Below are 18,748 nucleotides of genomic sequence, written 5' to 3' on the forward strand. Positions count from 1 at the left end.
TCAAGAGCCTTTATACATATTTTCAATAATTCACGTCTTTTTATACTTGCCACGTCAAGAGATGGGACACTGAAGCCAGACTGTGAAAGACTCACATGACCCCTGCTGTTTCCATGCACAACCGTCGACTTTAAAACAGAAACACTGGAGTTAGTAACCTTTAGTGTATAAAATGAAGAACACTTTTTCCCCATAATGTGGAACAGCTGTTCCAAAGTGAAACACTTACTGACAACTTTAATTAGGAAGCTTATAGCAAAGTCAAAACTGTTAATTCATACTTACCAAATTACATTAATCAATATAACTTTTTGTATTATTATTTTCCACGACACTTGTTAAAAATCTTAACAGTACGACAGACTTTTTCAACGTGGAACAAAAACTTTTTAATATTCAAAATGAAAAAAAGACCTCATAAAACGGAACAGTTCATCCGTCCTCAACCTCTTTTTCCAATTTTGTTTATGGGGTGAGTGTGTGTCACTTTAACAGTGATAATCAGCTCGAGCCAAGCTTTACACCGCTGAGTGAATAGCCCTGTTGTGGGTCACAAAGACCGGAGCACCAGGAGGTTCAACAGCACATAAATAAGAACTACTACTTGCTCGAGTCCACTGTGTTCTTGATCACTTCCTTAACAGTAAGACTAAACCATAAAAGCGGGTAACAGAGCTGTCATTAGTTAACGCACTAACTTGTCCATGGTATGGGGTAGCACCTGTACTATATTTAAAAGTATAGCTATAATTTTGTAAGTAATTTTCTTGAAATATATATCTGTTTAGTAAATGAAACCGCTCACATGTTTATAGTCATTTTTTTCTACCAACACGAGCATTTTATTTAGTAGTACAATCCACAGTTTCACTGTTTGTATTTTGCGCGCGTCTGTTGGGAATTTTGGAGACAACAGTTTTTTCGTTGCTAATGTGTGTGCCAAATTATCTTTCCTTGAAGCTATGTAGCCATTAGTGTGGAGCACTCGACACGGAAAATCTAGGAATTTGTTTGTAGTACGCTATTGGGAAACGTCTTCTCTTAAATGAAAAACAGGAAGTGCCTGCATTGTCAGGTCTTTGGAAAGATTTGAAGAGTAATGCTTTAAAGTATGTGAGTAATTAAGGCAACCCCACAGTTGCATTTCCTTAGCTATTGTCAATGTTTACATGTTTGTTACGACGACAGGGTCTATAGTTGGGACAGACAGTCTACAGAAAGTACTTATACTACACAAGTTAAAATTTATGTAGTAAGAGGTAGCTAGCCGGAGATGCGCTCAACTCAATTGTAGACCTTGGGTAACATTCTGACTTCCTGTAAACCCCTACCTGTTTGCTTGCTGTCTACTCCCCTGTGCTCCCAGAATGCACTTGCAAATGTTATTGCTTTAATGAAGCTTTCTTGGCAAACATGACTTACGTGTATCGACTTTTTAATTATTCTAAAAACACTTGATGCAGTAGTGTAGATTTACTGTTTTCATCAGGTCACGACCTGGACACAAGACAGTTTAAAACCAAACGTGTCAGCCTCGTTAGCATCTGTCCCCCTTTTTCGCAGGGCAGCCTTGATTTGGGTAGACGTGTACTGTGAAGCATAATGAAAAACGGCTGATGTCCTGATATTTTAGAGACATGTTTTCTCATTTTCATCTAAACGCTGCAGAAGTTAATGCTATATATATATATATATATATATATATATATATATATATATATATATATATATGAAGTGTTTTGTTTTAAAACAAAGCAAGCAATGAAAATTCTGCACCACTGAGCCTTTATTTTAAAAATAAAATCAAAGTAATTTATTCATTGAGGACTTGTTTTGTCTGGAAATTCTTGTGATTTATTAAGAAATGTTAACTTTGGGCATCTGAGAAAGTGGCAACCCTAGTCCACCCACAGAGAAGAAAAGTAGGGACATGGCTCCTGAAAATTGAAGGTATTTGAAAAAATAAGGTACATCTCTCCCTCAGTACAATTTTAAGCACATGTCTCTTATTAAAATAAATTATGCATAATTTCAATAAAATGATGTTGTTGACCAGCTTTTGTATAATCTATTTTCATATCCAGTACTATACTTAAACTCAGACTATAACCTATACACACCCGACCCCCAGATAATAGCTCTACACCCCAAATTGGTCTAACAACATTCTAGACAAATACCATCAAAAATATATTAAAAAACTGAAACTCACCAGCTGCTGGCAACCTGCTATCCGAATACCTCAGTATAGTTGGTGACACCATTTGCTACCCTGTATCTATCCTAATTAATATATCCATTACAGAAGGCTACATCCTAGCCCTATGGGAAGCGTCTTTCATAATCCTATTACACAATAGTGGTATTTCCACAGAGCTGTCAAACTTTTGCCCTATAGCAGTCCTTCCTCCCCTCCACTAAGTATTTTTAAAATGCATACATCAGCAACTTGTAGCCTTTTTACTCGAAAACCAATTATCCAACAGGGCTTTCAGCCCCACCACAGCACCAAAACTGCCGTACTACATTTCCTATGTACCATTAATCAAAGTAAAAACTTGAGTAATTTTGTCTTCATTGTTTCCCTGGACTTGTCAAAAGCCTTCAGTATGGTCTCACATCAACTACTCCTCAAAAGACTGTATCTTATAGAGCTCACAACTCCCTCAGCTAGCTGGTTCACCAGCTACCTAAACAATCACACCCAGTCTGTAAGATGGAATGACTCCCATCCCACCTTCCTTACAATCACTACAGGAGTCCTCCAAGGCTCCCTACTTGGGCTACTGCTTTTCAATATCTTCATTAATGACTTGTATAAGGAGGAGGATTACTATCAAATGCTCAATAATCAGAAGGTCAAGCCAAGCGAACACTGCCAACCGACATTTGGAATATTGAATACTGACATTACCGACTGTTCAAACTTGCCTCCGTTCTGGAAAAGCATGGAGTTTAGGCATTCAGTGTATTTTTTGGGCACACTCGTTTTTGGCATGCTGATTTTTGTGGTAATTGCATGACTCAACCTTCTAATTTTTTCCCCACAAATATCTTGATTAAATTTTCACATATCCCATAAGCAATCGTACATTTATATAAATGAAAAATAAACAAAATGACACCTTTAGTTGCAAACATTGTACATCACAGACACCATTGAAACAACTATAGTTGTAAACATGATATATAACTTTTATAATCTATCCAGTCATTGTCAGTTAAGCATTATATAGCTCATTCAAATTCTGCCTCTTATGCCTTCTCTGCATATATTGTCCCCACAATTCCCTTTTCTTCCTAAGTAATTTCCTCCTTCCCATTTCTAAAGATCCCAATTCTGTTTTTTTTTCTCTGTCACTACATTCACTACTTCTAGTAAAGCTGGTCTGGATTTTGATTTTGATTTTCTAATAATTGCTTTTTTGGCAGCCACCATAATTAGACTCAGCAAGACTTTACTATGTCTAGGCATTTCCGATTCAGTATCATAACTCAAAAAACATCTCCCCAGTCAATCCAATAATCTCACCCAGCATCTCCGACACAGCGGTCAGCAGGGAATCCCTAAAGTCTGCCAGCTCACTACACACCCAAAAAATATGTTCCCAGCCATCTCTTTCATGCCCATCACACCTCCAATATTTGCTATCCACCTGAGGAAATTTTTTTTCGAGTCTACTTGGGGTATAAAAATACCTATGTAAACCCATCCAGGCAAACATCATAAATCTTCTAGACTTTTTTGCATATTTGGGAGATGTACATATATCTCCCTATTGTCTCTTTGTGAATTGCTTATCCAGTCTCTCTTCCCAATCCTTTCTAAGCTCCCCTGATTGTTATGATTATTCTGCATAGCTTGTGTTATGTATAAGAGCCTTAACTGTGTTGCTGTAAAATACCCCCCCTCAAATTGGGTAGTTCTAGTCCACCTTGTTCTATTGGAAGAATCAGCTTATCCCAATTAACCCTTGGTGTCTTCCCTTCCCAGATAAAATCCTTCAACTCTTTTTTTTAATTGCTATCCACAGCGTCTCCTCTGGTTGATAAAAATATGCCTGATCTGTGTATAAGAATAAAGGGAGTAAAAACATGTTAACAGCTTGTATCTTAGTATCCATTTCCATAAACAAAGCTTCCAGTTTCTCAATTTTTGTATTATCGTCTATTTAGACTCTTCCGACATATCCTTAGCTGCCACAGCGGAGTCCTTTCTAATCCATACTCCTAAATACTTCATTTTATCTTGTCCCCATAAATATGGATATTGTTGGATCAGTTTGTTTGTGGGTGCATAATTTACTGCTATTGCCTTTGTTTTAGCTTCATTAATTTTGTATACCAAGAAGATTTGATTGAAATGGTCTTAAAATGTCCCACAGCACTGTAATGTCATTTCTTGTTTTGTCATGTATAAAATATCATCTGCAAATAGAGGCAGCTTTTCCTGACTGCCATACCAATTATATCCTTGAATTTCTGAGTCCTGTATTTTCTTTGCCAATAGTTCTAAATATAATGCAAACAAAGGGGAAAGTGGACAACCCTGCCTGGTTCCTCTACTCAAGCATAAGGTATCAGAGAGGACACCACCCACTTTAATTTTCACTTCCAATCCCATATATACTGCTAATCAACCTTATAATGTATCCGGGAAAGCAAATGCTTCCATTGCCCTGCTCATGAAGTCCCATTCTACTCTAAGTGCTTTCTCTGCATCAAGACCCACCAATAAAAGTGGTATTTTACATTCTGCTTCCTTCTGGATCAACAGTGTTCTGTTAATATTGTCAAATGTTTGCCTCCCTTCCACAAAACCACACTGATCCATATCTATCAATCTTGGTATTACTTTTGCCATTATTTTAGCCATTATAGACATAAACACTTTATAATAATAATTTAGTTTAAAAATGGGCTTGTATGAAGCTGGGTCTGATAGATCTTTACCCTCTGTATGTATTACCGTTACCACTGCCTTCTTCCAGGATGCTGGTACTTCTCCTCTTAAAATACTGTTAAATAAAACCTTCCAGATCTTTATCAGTTTTTCCATCCTAACTTCCAAACGTCCGCAGGAATGCCATCTATTCCTGGGAACTTTCCTGTAGTCAGCTTTCTAAGTTTTGAGCATTTGTTAGTAAACCATACAAGGAATCAAAACTCACCATCATAATACAGTATGCTGATGACTCGATTTTAGTTTGCTTAGCCCCATATCTTCCCACCTTAGACACCATCACACAGGAAGCTTTTACCTCTGTATAAAACTGGCTAAGTAAATCTCAGTTTCTCTAAAACTACAACAAAACCAAACTAATTGTATCCCTTCCCAAAAACATGAATCAAAATGACACTGACCTAAATAACAAACCACACTGAAACAATCCTAGTTGGAAGTGCTTTACATCACAAGCCATACTGACACTCTCCCATTTGCAGGCATTATACATCACTTATAATCTACTCATTTTCAATCAGATATTACATAGCTCAATTAAGACCTGCCTTCTTTTAAACCTAATTCCTCTCCATATGCATTTTTCCCACAGTTTCCATTTTTTGTTATGTAGTTTGCTCCTACAGTTTTCTAAAGACTCCAATTCCAGTTGTTTTACCTCTGTTACTATATTTACTACTAGTATAGTTGGTTTAGATGTTGTTTTCCATTTTCTAGTAAAAAGAAGTTGTGTTTTACCATAACGTTCCATCTGTGTTGTAGATATTTGTTCATTCATTACTATTAGGACCTCTGTTCCATTCTCGGAACCGATATGGCCGTTTCCAAGCTCGTGCCAGCTAAAAACTCTCAGGTAAGACCTATCCACAATGCCCCTCTCCTAGTTACTCCAGATCGAGTTTGCCCAGCCCTATATAATAGAGGTAGTAATAGAAAAATTGTAGAAGGCTCTGAGCAAATACCCTAACCAGGAGTTCCTAAAGTTCACCAGGAGTCCAGGCAGGGGGAAGGAGGGCAGGAAGTAATGAATGAACAAAGGTCTACACCACAGATGGAACGTTATGGTAAGACATAACTTCTTTATCTGATGTTGTAAATTTTTGTTCATTAATTACTATTAGGACCGAGTCCCCAGCTACTTGAGTCCTGGGTGGCCCTAAGGAAGGATATTCCTGAGCACCATAGAACCAAATGATGCTCGTCCCATGGAGGCCAAATCCAGTTTGTAATGAGAGATAAAGGTATGAGGTCTTGCCCAAGTGGCTGCTGCGCAGATATCATCCATAGAGGCTCTGGAATGAAAAGCTACAGATGTAGCCATAGATCTGGTAGACTGAGCCTTTATTCTGGAAGGTAAGGATAGCTTATTCTGTTGGTAGATAAAGGTAATGACGTTTCTAAGCCAGGAGGATAAAGTCACTTTGGAAACCAGTTTATCCAATCTGGGTCCTGCAAAGGCCACAAACAATTGATCTGTTTTCCTGAAAGATTTAGTCCTGTACAAATAACAACGAAGCTGCCAATGCACACCAAGGGTGTGCAAAAGGTACTCCCCTCTATTAGAATGCTGAGGGAAGAAAGCCGGCAGGTCAATAGATTGGTTAATGAAAAATCCAGAAATGACCTTGGGCAAGAAAGAAGGGTTAGTACGAAAGGACACCCTATCCGTGTGGAAGATCAAGTAAGGTCTCTTGACACTCAAGGCCTGCAGCTCAGATACTCTTCTCGCTGAGGTAAGTGCTACTAGAAGTAAGGTTTTCCATGACAAAAAATTTTAAATCACATAAATCAAAGGGCTCGAAAGGATGACCTGTGAGAGATAAGTACCAAAGTCAAGTCCTAGGGTTCTAAGGGAGGCTTGACCGGAGGTTTAACATGTAATACTCCTTTTAAAAATGTCTTGCATAGGCGGTGTGACATAATCAAATAATTATCAAGTCAATTATGAAAACTGGCGATAGCTGCTAAATGTACAGTGATCGTCGATGCTGGGGCTCCTGCATGTAAAAGAGTAGTCAGGTATTGTAGGATCTTTGGAATAGGCATAGAGAAAGGGTCCAAGTTTTGATCTTTGGCCCATATAGAGAACCAAGTCCATTTACTACAATAAACTTTCCTGGTGGAAGGCTTGTGGGAAGCCAGAAAATTTTCATGAACAGGAGCTGGGATATCAGGCAGCCTGGCATTCATTGGAATTGGATGAACCAAGCTGTGAACTTGAGACTGTGGAGGTTTGGATGAATCAGTCCCTGAGGATGAGATAACAGGTCTTGGGAATGATCCAGTTCCACTGGCTGTGAATCAGATGAGGCCATAGATACGGGAAGCAGACTTGATGGGGTCATTAAGGGGCAATGGGGATGACTTTGCTTCTCAACCTCTGAGCTTTCTGGAGAAATTTAGGAATGAGGGGAAAGGCATACAGAAGACCCGGGGGCCAATCGTGCATTAGAGCGTCCCTTGGGGGTTCCCCCTAAGAGTGGATAAGGGCAAAGTAGCTTCTGCATTTGTAGTTTATGGGGGAAGCAAACAGATTGCAGCAAGGCTTGCCCCAGGGTTGGAAGATCCGATCTGGTGTTACAGGGTTGAGGGACCACTCGTGAGGCATCAGGATGTTCCTGCTCAGATTGTCTGCAATAAGGTTGGAACTCCTGGGAATGTGCGTTGCTATAAGAAAGCGGTTGGAAGTTATCACCCAGTGCCAAATCCTCATGGCTTCCCGACACAGGGGGTAAGACCTGGTTCCGCCTTGCTTGTTGATATATCAGATGACTGACTTGTTGTCTGACTGAATTGCAATGGTCCCAGAGGGTAGGGATGTATGGAACGCTTGCAACGCTAAGAGAACTGCTCTGAGTTCCAGGACATTTATGTGCAAATTGGCCTCCATGGGGGACCAGGTACCTTGGACCGTCTTTCCCTGGAAATGCCCCCCTCCCAACAGGGAAGTGTCCATGGTCACCGTGGCCGTGGGCTGATGAAGACAGAATGGTCGACACCAAAGATTCGTTTGTGGCATCATCCACCATAGCATTTCTTCCTTGCAACGATTTGTAAGACGTATCATGTGGTTGAGTGGGTGAGTTAGAAACGACCATTGTGCGGAAAGGAGCCACTGCAGGATTCTCATGTGCAGCCTCGCCAGTTGTACTAACGTAATGGCAGCTGCCATGGAGCCTAAGAGCTGCAGTACAAGACATGCTGGTGCATAGGTCTGAGGAAGAAGGTCTTGGATTTGGTGTCTTATTTTTGAAAGCCTGTGAGGAGGGAGAGAAGCTTGACAGGATGTTGTGTCAAAGACCGCTCCAATAAATTCCAGTGTCTTCACTGGGGACATTTGAGATTTGTCCTTATTGATTGTAATCCCCAAGCGGAGAGCGAGACCTTGAGTATAAGAGAGGCTGCGGACTAGGAGATTCCTGGTCACAGCGGTAAGGAGCCAATCGTCTAGATACGGAAACACCTGGAATCCTTGTAGTCGAAGATGAGCTACCACAACTGCCATACATTTGTTGAACACTCGGGGGGGGGGGGGTGCTGTTGAGAGACTGAATGGCAGTGCCCTGAACTGGTAGTGATCGGCTCCCAGCCGGAAGTGGAGAAACCTCCGGGAGCGGTGATCCATCTTTATGTGGTAGTACGTGTCCTGGAGGTCTATAGAGCACATCCAGTTGTCCCTCCCTCCCTAGGAAGGGAAGAATGGACTGTACCGTGACCATCCAGAATTTTTGAGGTTTGATAAATTTGTTCAATAGGCTGAGATGCAGGATTGGTCTCCAGTCCCATGTCTTTTTTGGCACTAAAAAGAACCTCGAGTAAAACCCGGATCCTGTCTGGTCTGGTGGGACTGGTTGGATGACTCTTTTTCTTAGCAGCTTTTCTATTTCTAAGGCTGCTAATTCCCTCTGATTGGATGGTACATCGGGGATTCTTTTGGCAGGTCTGGGAATTAAATAGAATAGTATTTGGTAGCCTCTGGATATTATTCTCTGCACTGAAACATTGGTAGTAATAAGATGCCAGGCTGGTAGGTGCAGAGAGAAACGACCCTCAACTGCTTTCAGAGGAAAGCAATCGGGCTGCTGCTCAGGTGCACTGGTAGGGTCTGCCAGAGAAAGAATCTCTAGCTCCCTGGTTACACAGACCCCCTCTACCCTGAAAGGTGTGTCTTCCATATGAGTTGTCCCCTCTGCCCTGGAGGATTGTTCACCACGAGTGTCACAAAAAGATCATTGGGATTTCTTGAACCACATTTTTCCTCCCTTCTGGTTCCTGGAGTAGGACCTCTGGGGGTTGGAAAAGCGTTTGCCCACAGCAGACAAGGTCTTTCCATCTTTCTCACTACGTGCAAGTGTGCCTCCTACTTTGGGTCCAAAAAGTGCAGATTCGTCCACAGGTGCATTGACGAAGGAAGATTTAAAGGGGTCTGCAAAGTCACACAACTGCATCCAAGCATTACGTCTCATGACAGTGCCTGATGCGGCAGCTCGTGCTGCCCTTCTCAGTGGTGTGAGATATCAAGCGCATCGAGGAGTTGGAGATGGATTCAAGGGTCGCTAGCTGGGAGGTGACAGTGTCACGCACCTCATCAGGCAGTACCCCCACCAAACAGGAAGACATTTTGGAAATTGGGTCTCTTTGGAGGTGAGTAAAGTGTGCCAGATAGTAAAGTGACCGAATGGTGAAGGTCGCTGAAGCATAGGTCCGCTTCCCTAGTCTGTCCATGCTCCGGGACTCCCTGTTGGGAGGATGGACAGTGGAACTATCTTCTGCCAGTTTCCTCTTGGTGGCCGCCACCACGACCATAGAATCAACTGTTTGGACCAATGGGGCAAGTCTTCAGGTGTAGATTAAAATTTTGTGTGGCCTCCGGGGGGCAGGTTCTACGTTTTCCAAAGCCTTCCAGGCACACTGCACAATGAGCTTAACAGGGTCATCTGCTGGTGGGGTCACCCAGGAAGTAGATGGCTGGGCACGAAAGGCCTGCAAGAACACATATTCCTCAGAAGAAGGGTTAGAGGACTTCCAGCCTCCCCGTTGCTTGAGGATTTCGAGAATGTCTCCGAATGAGACGTCGTTTGCACGAGACCGTGGGGACCATTCCCCCTCATCACAGTCACTGTCTTCAGTGATAGATTCCTCTTGGGAATCAAGGTGCTTCCTCTTGCACCGTTTTTCTGGGCTGGCTCCCCAGTGGGGTCTTCTGAGGAGGACTCCAGAGAAGGGGTTCCCTTCAAAGGGGGGGGTCTTGCCACGCCCATGCCCAGGATCCTGAAATAGAGGGTTGGGAGAGGTGCATACTGGGGGTGGGGTTCTGATACTGATGTCATTGGTGCTGACTGCGAGCCTGCGGAGTCAAGGACCCTCTCCATTACCTGGACAGCAGGCCTGCCCGAGGAGGGATGGGAGCCCGGAACCAGGAAGTACAACCTCAGAACCGGGGTCACACCCCGCCCTGAGGAGCCCACCTCCAGGAGAGGACTGGAAGCGGTTGGAGCCGTGAACATAAACGGCATCAGCGAGAAAATAGGCGCCGGGCTAGGTACGAACGGTTCAAACACTGCTCCGAGAGAGCATCGGCTCCACCTGAGCTGATTCAGCAAGGGTGGTTAGTGCTGACAGGGGAAAAAGTGCTGTCGGAGCTGAGACAGTATGCACCGGAGTGGACATTGGTACCGAGATCTCTGGGATCTGGGTAGAGGCCAGAAGAGGATAAACAGGGGAAAATGTAGTAAAAGATTCTGAGCCAAGAGGGACGGAAGGTCTAGCTGGAATGGGCAACCTCTAGCTGCCAGAAGCTGGTCCACAACCCGCACTAGATCTAATTCAGAAAAAACTCCTAGTGGATCTAAAGGATGCTGCTAAAGGAGAATCAGGTCTTTCTAGAAAGGGGCTAAACCTCTGCCCCAAAAAAGGGTTGTAAGTTGGAGAGTATCTTGTCCTTGGCCGATTATTTGAGTTTTGGAGCTGATGGAGCTAAAGAAACTGTCGGCACTGTGACCAGGGATGGTGCCGAGGCAGGTACAATCATAGGAGCCAATGTTGGAACCAAGGATGGCACCGAAGTCAGTGGTGCCGAGGTTGGAACCGAAATCTGAGTGAATATCATGGACTGCACCGAGGGAGAAGATACAGAGCTTGGTGCCGAAGAGGTCTGTGCCGAGAGCACCGGCGAAGCACAGAGCTGACTTGGTTCTGTAACTGACGGAGATGCAGGAACTGAGTGACTCCATTTTTCCTTATGTTTTTTGGTCTTTGGAGGGGGTGAGACCTCTGACCCAGATAGAGCCTCCGAAAAAGGTGTCTTGATTAAAACTTTAAAAATAAGCTTATTTTTACATTCTGTTAGTGTACGATTACTAAAACTAGCACAAATGTCACAGTCAGCTTTAATATGCTCCACGCCCAAACAGTAGACACAACAAGCATGTGTATCCGAGTTGGGCATCTTATGCCCACACTTGTCACACTGTTTAAACTCCAACTTAGCTTTGTCTGACATAGTAAGGCAACAAGGCTATCCTATAGAAAAAAACAAAATAAGGGAGAGAAAAAGGTGAGAGAATACCAGTGATGGTATTTAAGATACGGGCGTCCAAGCTGATGAGAGACCAAAAATTGTAGGAAATACACTTCCACTTAACGCAAGTTTATTAAAAAGGTTCAGCGTTTTCGCTACTGGAAACACAGTAGCTTCTTCAGAGTATTACAGAATGGCGCCAAAAAGCAGAATTTAAATAAATTAATGTCACATGAAAATTTCGTCACTTCCACTTTTTTAAAAAGGAAAGGAAAAACTGAACAATCTGTCATCGATACTTCAATCCCTAGTTAAAAACAAAAGTTTCCGATCCCAAAATTACTCTAGTAGGTTAAAAAATTAAATAATGAAAATAATAAAAAGTAAACCAGAATGTTCCGAATTCTCTAATAAACATTCAAAATGTATGCATGTGTATACGTAGTAACCACTTATGATCAAATAGAATTTCACAGGCTACCAAATGACCAAGTCCTCAAAAGAACCCCATAAAAAAGGGGGGAAGTAAATATTCTAATCAAGATATTTATCTAAAATTTTATATAAGAAAAAACTTGTAGGCTGTTATTTATTTGTATCTGTATCCCAAAGAGAATTGGCATGTAAGATGTATGTAAAATAAGCTTTCGCCAATTAATAAAAATGTCTTTTTTACCCACACATTTTAAGAGAACAACACAATTTTCATTTATATTGTATATTGAGGGAGTTTTATGTATGTTAAATGTTATAAATGTTAAAATATTAGTGATATTTTATTAAATGAGTCTCCATGACCAAGGAAAATGTGTTTATATAATCATCTCGTATAGCTTTTTAATTTCAATATGCAGGAGATGTTACAGTTTTCATTTAGACCAGGGCTATTGAATGCCTCCAATTTTATTTGCCATTCAAGTTCCCTGGTTTCCAAAATTAATGCGATAGTGCCACCCCTGATTTTATGAGGTACCTGATCTATAGTCATAAAGTGAAAACTGTGCCCTACATTATTGCTGACATGCTTTGCTAAAGCATTTTCAGTTCTATTCTTTCTAATAGCATATGTGTGTTGGTAAATTCTTTCCTTGAACTTCCGGTCCGTTTTGCCGACATAGTATGCCGGACAACAGTCACAGGTGGCTAAGTAAACTATGGACCTGGAATCACAATTCATTTTGTGATAAATATTGTATTTTCTACCCCTTACTTGAAATGTTGTTCCTGTTCTTAAGCTTTTGCACCAGTTACAATGACCACAAGTGAAAGTGCCTTTCTGTTTTAAAAATAAATCACTGTGGTCATGTCTCTCCAACAAAGCTTTAAGGTTATTACCTCTTCTGTAAACTATTAGTGGGTTGCTACCCAGTTTTTCAAGAAGTTGAGTGTTACTAGTAATAAAATACCAATTCTTGTAAATGATAGACCGTATCTGATTAGAGTCCGTATTAAAGGCAGTGATAAAACTAGTATTAAACTTCTGACCCTCTTTACTACTTTCAATGGTGGAATCAACCTCCACTAATAAACATCCCTCATTTGAGGTATTTAAATCCACTTTTACAGTTAAAGAACTGTAATTTAGCAGTGGCATGTAAAGACCTCTTATCCTTTTGTTTTTAACTTCCTGTGTTAATTCCAATAATAGTGACTCAGGATAGTCACGGCTGGAGAACATCTCAGCTAAAACATGACATTCCTTTTCAAAGCTTTCATCTGTGCTACACATTTTAGCTGCCCTTATAAGCTGTCCTTTTACTATTGATCGTTTTTGTTTAAAAGGGTGCAAACTTGAGAAATGAAGAAAGGAGTTACAGTAAGTTAGCTTCCTATAAATGGAAGATACAAGTAACCCTTTCGCAGTGTCTTTTTCCAACTTGACATCCAAGTAATCAATTTCTGTTGTAGAAAAATGAAATGTAAACTTAAAAAAACTTGTAGTGTTGTTCATGTATTCTACCAGTGATGCAGCTTCCTCACGGGAATAAAGATGTCGTCCAGGTATCTAGTGTAGTATAGTACGTGATGGTTAAAGTCACTGTTATTTAATATAAACTGATTTTCCCAGTAAGCAACAAATGCGTTAGCTACACTAGTGCCACAAGGTGACCCCATAGCTATACCTTGTGTTTGTAAATAATATTGTTGGTCAAAAATGAAAAAATTCGATGATAAGACAATTTCAAGTAGCTCAGAAACAGTGTCAATCTCAGCCTTTGGGGCAAGCATGTGTATCCGAGTTAGGCATCTTATGCCCACACTTGTCACACTGTTTAAACTCCAACTTAGCTTTGTCTGACATAGTAAGGCAACAAGGCTATCCTATAGAAAAAACAAAATAAGGGAGAGAAAAAGGTGAGAGAATACCAGTGATGGTATTTAAAAATACCACAAGTGATAAGGAAGGGCCTGTCAAAGGCAGGAAAGAGGGACAGTACCAATAATGGTAGAAATTAAATTACCAAGGTAAAGGGTAGGGAATAGAATTGGGTTATAGGCAACGATGAGAAAAGGCTAAATTGAGTAAAAAATAAAAAAAATTTGAATAGAAAGTCTTAAAAATGACAATTTTCTACTTAGCTTTGAGAGAGATGGCTAAAACGTCTGATTAGGAACACAGCAAACGAGATCTGAAGTAACTAGGAGAGGGGCATTATGGGTAGGTCTTAGCTCAGAGTTTTTGGCTGGCGCAAGCTTGGAAACAGCTGTATCGGTTCCGAGGTTGGAACTGAGGTCCTAATAGTAATTAATGAACAAAGATTTACATCAGATTTGTTTTTTTGGCAGCCACGATAATTAGACACAGCAAGGCCTTACCATGTCTAGGCAGTTCCGATTCTGTATCATAGCTCAAAAAATCATCTCCCTCGTCACACCAATCTGCCCATCCAGCATCTGTGACAGTGCATTCCACAGGGAGTCCTTAAAGTCTGCCAACTCAAAGCACTCCCAGAAAATATGTTCCCAATTACCTGTTTCTTCCCTGTCACACCTCCAACATTATTATCGATAAGATAAAATTTGATCTGGACATTGACACTGCAGTCAGAAAGACACACTGCAGACTAAGCACTTTTAGAGAGCACCTGCTGAGTATATATATATTTTTTTACTATGATCAGTCTGCCACCTCCCTTCTCCTTACTACCCTTCTGTATGCCTCAGCAATGTTCACTAATCTTAACCCTTCCACCAAACAAAAACTAGAAAGCACCCATAACAAAGTTAGCAGATTCGCCTGCAGTCTCCCAAACCTCTTCCACCACTGCATGGCACTCAGTACCCTCAAATGGCTTGAATTTCCTCAACATATTACCCTCTCATGGCTACTCACAGCACACAAAATACTTCACCATCCAATTAACTAATCTCATCCAATGTCTTGTACCAAATAGAAACCTAAGATCCTCAGAATGTTAACTGTTGCTAATAAATCAAATAATTATTATAGTGACTTGCTATTCTCTCTTGCCATCTTCAGGGCATAGAACAAACTTCCAAACCACATTGCAGTTTTATATAACCTACAAACATTTCAAGTCTTCTCTACAATATCACCTGGCCACTAATATACTGTGCGGCTGTACTACACCAACACTTTGAAGCATGCGATCCTAACTCTGTCTGCTATGGATACTGTGCAAGAGTATTAATGTAGTATATTTGATTTTACTCAAAATATCTTGAAAACATGTATTTCCTTAATCTGATATGCTTTGCAAGTAATGTTTGTTGACTATTTTTCTTTTGAATTGTCAAAAATGTATTTCTTTCCTTGTTTTGGGGCTTTTTCAGTTGGCATCCACTGAAAATGGGCATTTCAGTTCTCAGATGCACTCTCCCAATAAACAAAAGCAAATAAATTAACAAATGTTCTCAGACTATTGACAGACAGTAACTAATCATAGCTTAACTTGGAGTAATCCAGCAATAATGCCCAACAGGGTGGGCATTATAGGGAAATAATGGATTACACAGAGTGTTGTGAGGCCCAACAGTGCAGGTGAAGGGCTTCTTCACTTTTAGAAGGTCTGTTATTTTCCTGCAATATTCACTGTGAAAGACACTACTGCACTTACAAAACAATTTAACAGCCTATTTTCTGTTTGTATTATTATTAGTGTAAACATTTTAATGTTTTTTTCCCAAAGTGTTTTTATTCATTTTGTAACACAATAACTTAACAGTATTGTAACAAGAAAAACAAATAAACTAAATACAATGTCCATAACAACTAAAAAAGCAATATACATAGGAGAACACTTAATATTTCTTTAACAGATTAGACAATTTTGTCCAAGCAATTAAATGTTGGGTTGTGTTGTTAGTCCTTGCTTTTATAGTAGCAATCTCATTCTTACAAATTTATTTCACAAGGTGAATAAACTCAACTTTAAAAACAGGAGTAGATTGGGGTTTCCAGTTTTTAGTAATAATTTTCCTTGCTATAGAGAGGATAGGCCATAGTAAAAATGTGTGTTTTTTAGGAATGAGTTCAGGAACACTGAAAAGGATAAGGGAGGCAAATTGTACAGTTGTCATTCCACAGAGCTTTACAAACATATTTAAAGTCTAACCAAAATGGGGAAATTATTTTGCAATTAACCATATGTATCCAGTCAGCATCAGGGTGTCCACATCTCCAGCATTTCATTTTATGTTTCTTGTACATTACTGCTGATCTATGTGGAGTGAAAAAAACATCTGTGTAAAAATGTCCATGTGTATGCATGCTACGAATCACTGCTTATCTTGCTGAGCCCCATTTGTGCCTGAAGGAGTATACTTCTTAAACAATCTGAATTACAGAGCTACATAAGTATATTTTTTGCACTTTAATTGTTCAGTGTTTCTTCTCAGCACTGCACTGTATTTATTTTGCTTCTCAGTACTGCATTGTTTTTTATTTGTGTAACAGTTCTGCACTGTTTTTATTTGTTTGACTGAATTATTTACTTTTGTGTTTGTCCATTTATATAATTGCTGATCTGTGGTTGAATGTTTGTATAGTTTGTTGTTGCCCGCCCCTACTGGGAGTTTGTGGTGTACTCAGACCAGAGAGGTAAAACTGGTCAAACAGCTTCTTTGTTATCTCTTTGTCTCCGGTTGTGACTTTGGAAGGGTCTTTTATCTGCTGGTATAAAAATATTACATTTGAGTTGAATCACTGCTTATCTTGCTGAGCTTCATTTGTGCCTGACGGTGTTCTCCTTAAACAGTCTGAATTACAGAGCTACATAAGTATATTTTTCACACTTTAATTATTCATTGTTTCTTATCAGTACTGCACTGGTTGTATTTATTTTGCTTATCAGTACTGCGTTGTTTTTATTTATTTGTGTAACAATTCTGCACTAGTTTACTGCACTGTTTTTATTTATTTGTTTGACCGAATTTGATCTGTGGTTGAATTTTTGTAGTTTGTTGCTGTTGCCCGCCCCTGCTATAAATTTGATAAGAGACACTCCTCCCAGTCCCATCTTATTGGCTCATTCTACCTAATACAGAGATCATTTGGGAAGGTCAAACCAAACCCCTTAGTTCCTTAACACTTTTTCAGCCTCTTTTTACTGTATTTTTGTTTCCTCCTCCTGCTCCATTGCTTCATCTTACTTTTTCTGCTACTTGCTGCGGCTTGTTCCCTATAGTGTTCAATTGCATCTTTTCTGTTCATTTGTTACTGCTTGTTTATAGTTTGTTTAAATTGTGTTATTCTAAGCCACTTCATTTTGGTTTAAGCACTTGGTCTTTAGGCTAACCCCTTAGCTCTCCCTGGCCTTTTCTGTCCGATTCTGAAAAATATGGATGGACAATTTCCTACAGTTTCTCCTGCCAGTCTGGTTGATATGGGCATCCTGAGACTGTGTAACAACTGCCTTATGTACACAGACAACCACCTAGGAACACAATTTACGAGAGATGCAATTACATTAGGTACCTAGAGTCCAAGCTCTCTCCCTCACAATCAAGCATATCTGGCACCGAGAATGTTGTCAACATAATCACTCACCTCAAACACCACACACACCCACATATGCGGAGTTCCTCAACAAAAACATACCCAAACAAAGGATGCTTCTTCAGCAAAAACACATGTGATCTCCGCAGCCCTCCACACCACATACCATGCATAGTTCACACACCTGTCTCACAGTCACTAAGGCTTAACCATAAACCCAACATATTGGTAATAGGAGACTCCATTGTGACACACACAGATGTGCCTCTCGCCAGACTGGATAAGAAGAAAGTCATGGTTAGTTGTCAGGGGCCAGAATCCACCATATCACATACGCACTCAAAGTCTCTCAACAGTAGGTGCTGTTATGACTCTGTCATAGTCCATGTTGGTTTGAATGACTTGACGTACCTCCCTGGACTATATGAAGAGAGACATGACTTGAACTCGCTGAATATGTGTCCTAGGTGGGTATGTCCCTAGCCTAAAGCAGCAGTCTACCATCACCCAGAATGATGCCTCAATACAAACAGAAAATGATTGACTTTAATAATTTGCTTAGTGTTTTGGTGTCATTCTAGGGGAATCCAGTGCCTGACAGCCTGGGAAGATAGGATCAATGGACCATGATGCTTTGCCAGACATGACCTGCATCTGTTTCACTTGGGCTTCAGGCTTCTGGCAAAGACTCTTTCCTCCCCCATAGTGCCTTTTTTAGGAAAAGTGATGAGGTTAAAACTACCAACATAAAAGTTTCAACAAAACACAAATTAAATTCCTGCTAAACGCTATGAGTCTAAACATGAAACTGCACTCATTGCAAGCATTCTTAACCCTGGAAAATGCAGACATCTGTGCAGTCACAGAAACCTGGTTCAAAGCTGCGGAAAGCGCCCAGTCTTACCTGGTTACTCATCCTAGCATACATTCAGACACCAAACTGTGGGCAGTAAAGCCAAAGGAGATGAAGCTTCGATATATATTAAAGACATACACACCTCCAGGCTGGTCAAACAGTATGATGCACAGGTGACACTCCAGGTGCAGTAAACCATTGACAAGACTCCTATACAAATCATAGCTAGGTACCAGCCCCAAATCTGACTCAAGGTGCCAAATCCACCTATTTGGACCGCTTCAAACCTATCAAGATTCAACCCTTTACCCTGATCTGGGTGACTTTAACTACCAAAATATAGACTGGAAGAACTACTTATGCCAGAACACAAATGCCCACAGATTCCTCGATTTTTGTCAGTGCAAATGCATTTGAATAATTAGTCGATACCCCCACATGAGATGATAA

General features: G+C 40.5%; 1 protein-coding gene across 1 annotated transcript in view; it reads left to right on the plus strand.

Annotated features, from left to right (window-relative positions):
• Nucleotides 1–844: 844 nt before the first annotated feature.
• The window catches only part of LOC122816213, a 1,390,304-nt gene continuing 1,372,400 nt past the window's right edge, over nt 845–18,748 (plus strand). The window contains exon 1 of the mRNA XM_044088959.1: nt 845–1,109. The gene's annotated coding sequence lies outside the window, so the exon portion shown is untranslated. The remainder of the gene's footprint in view (nt 1,110–18,748) is intronic.

This window comes from Protopterus annectens, chromosome 12.part0 (genome assembly GCF_019279795.1).
Source record: "Protopterus annectens isolate FY-2018-M chromosome 12.part0, PAN1.0, whole genome shotgun sequence".
Lineage (NCBI taxonomy): Eukaryota > Metazoa > Chordata > Ceratodontiformes > Protopteridae > Protopterus > Protopterus annectens.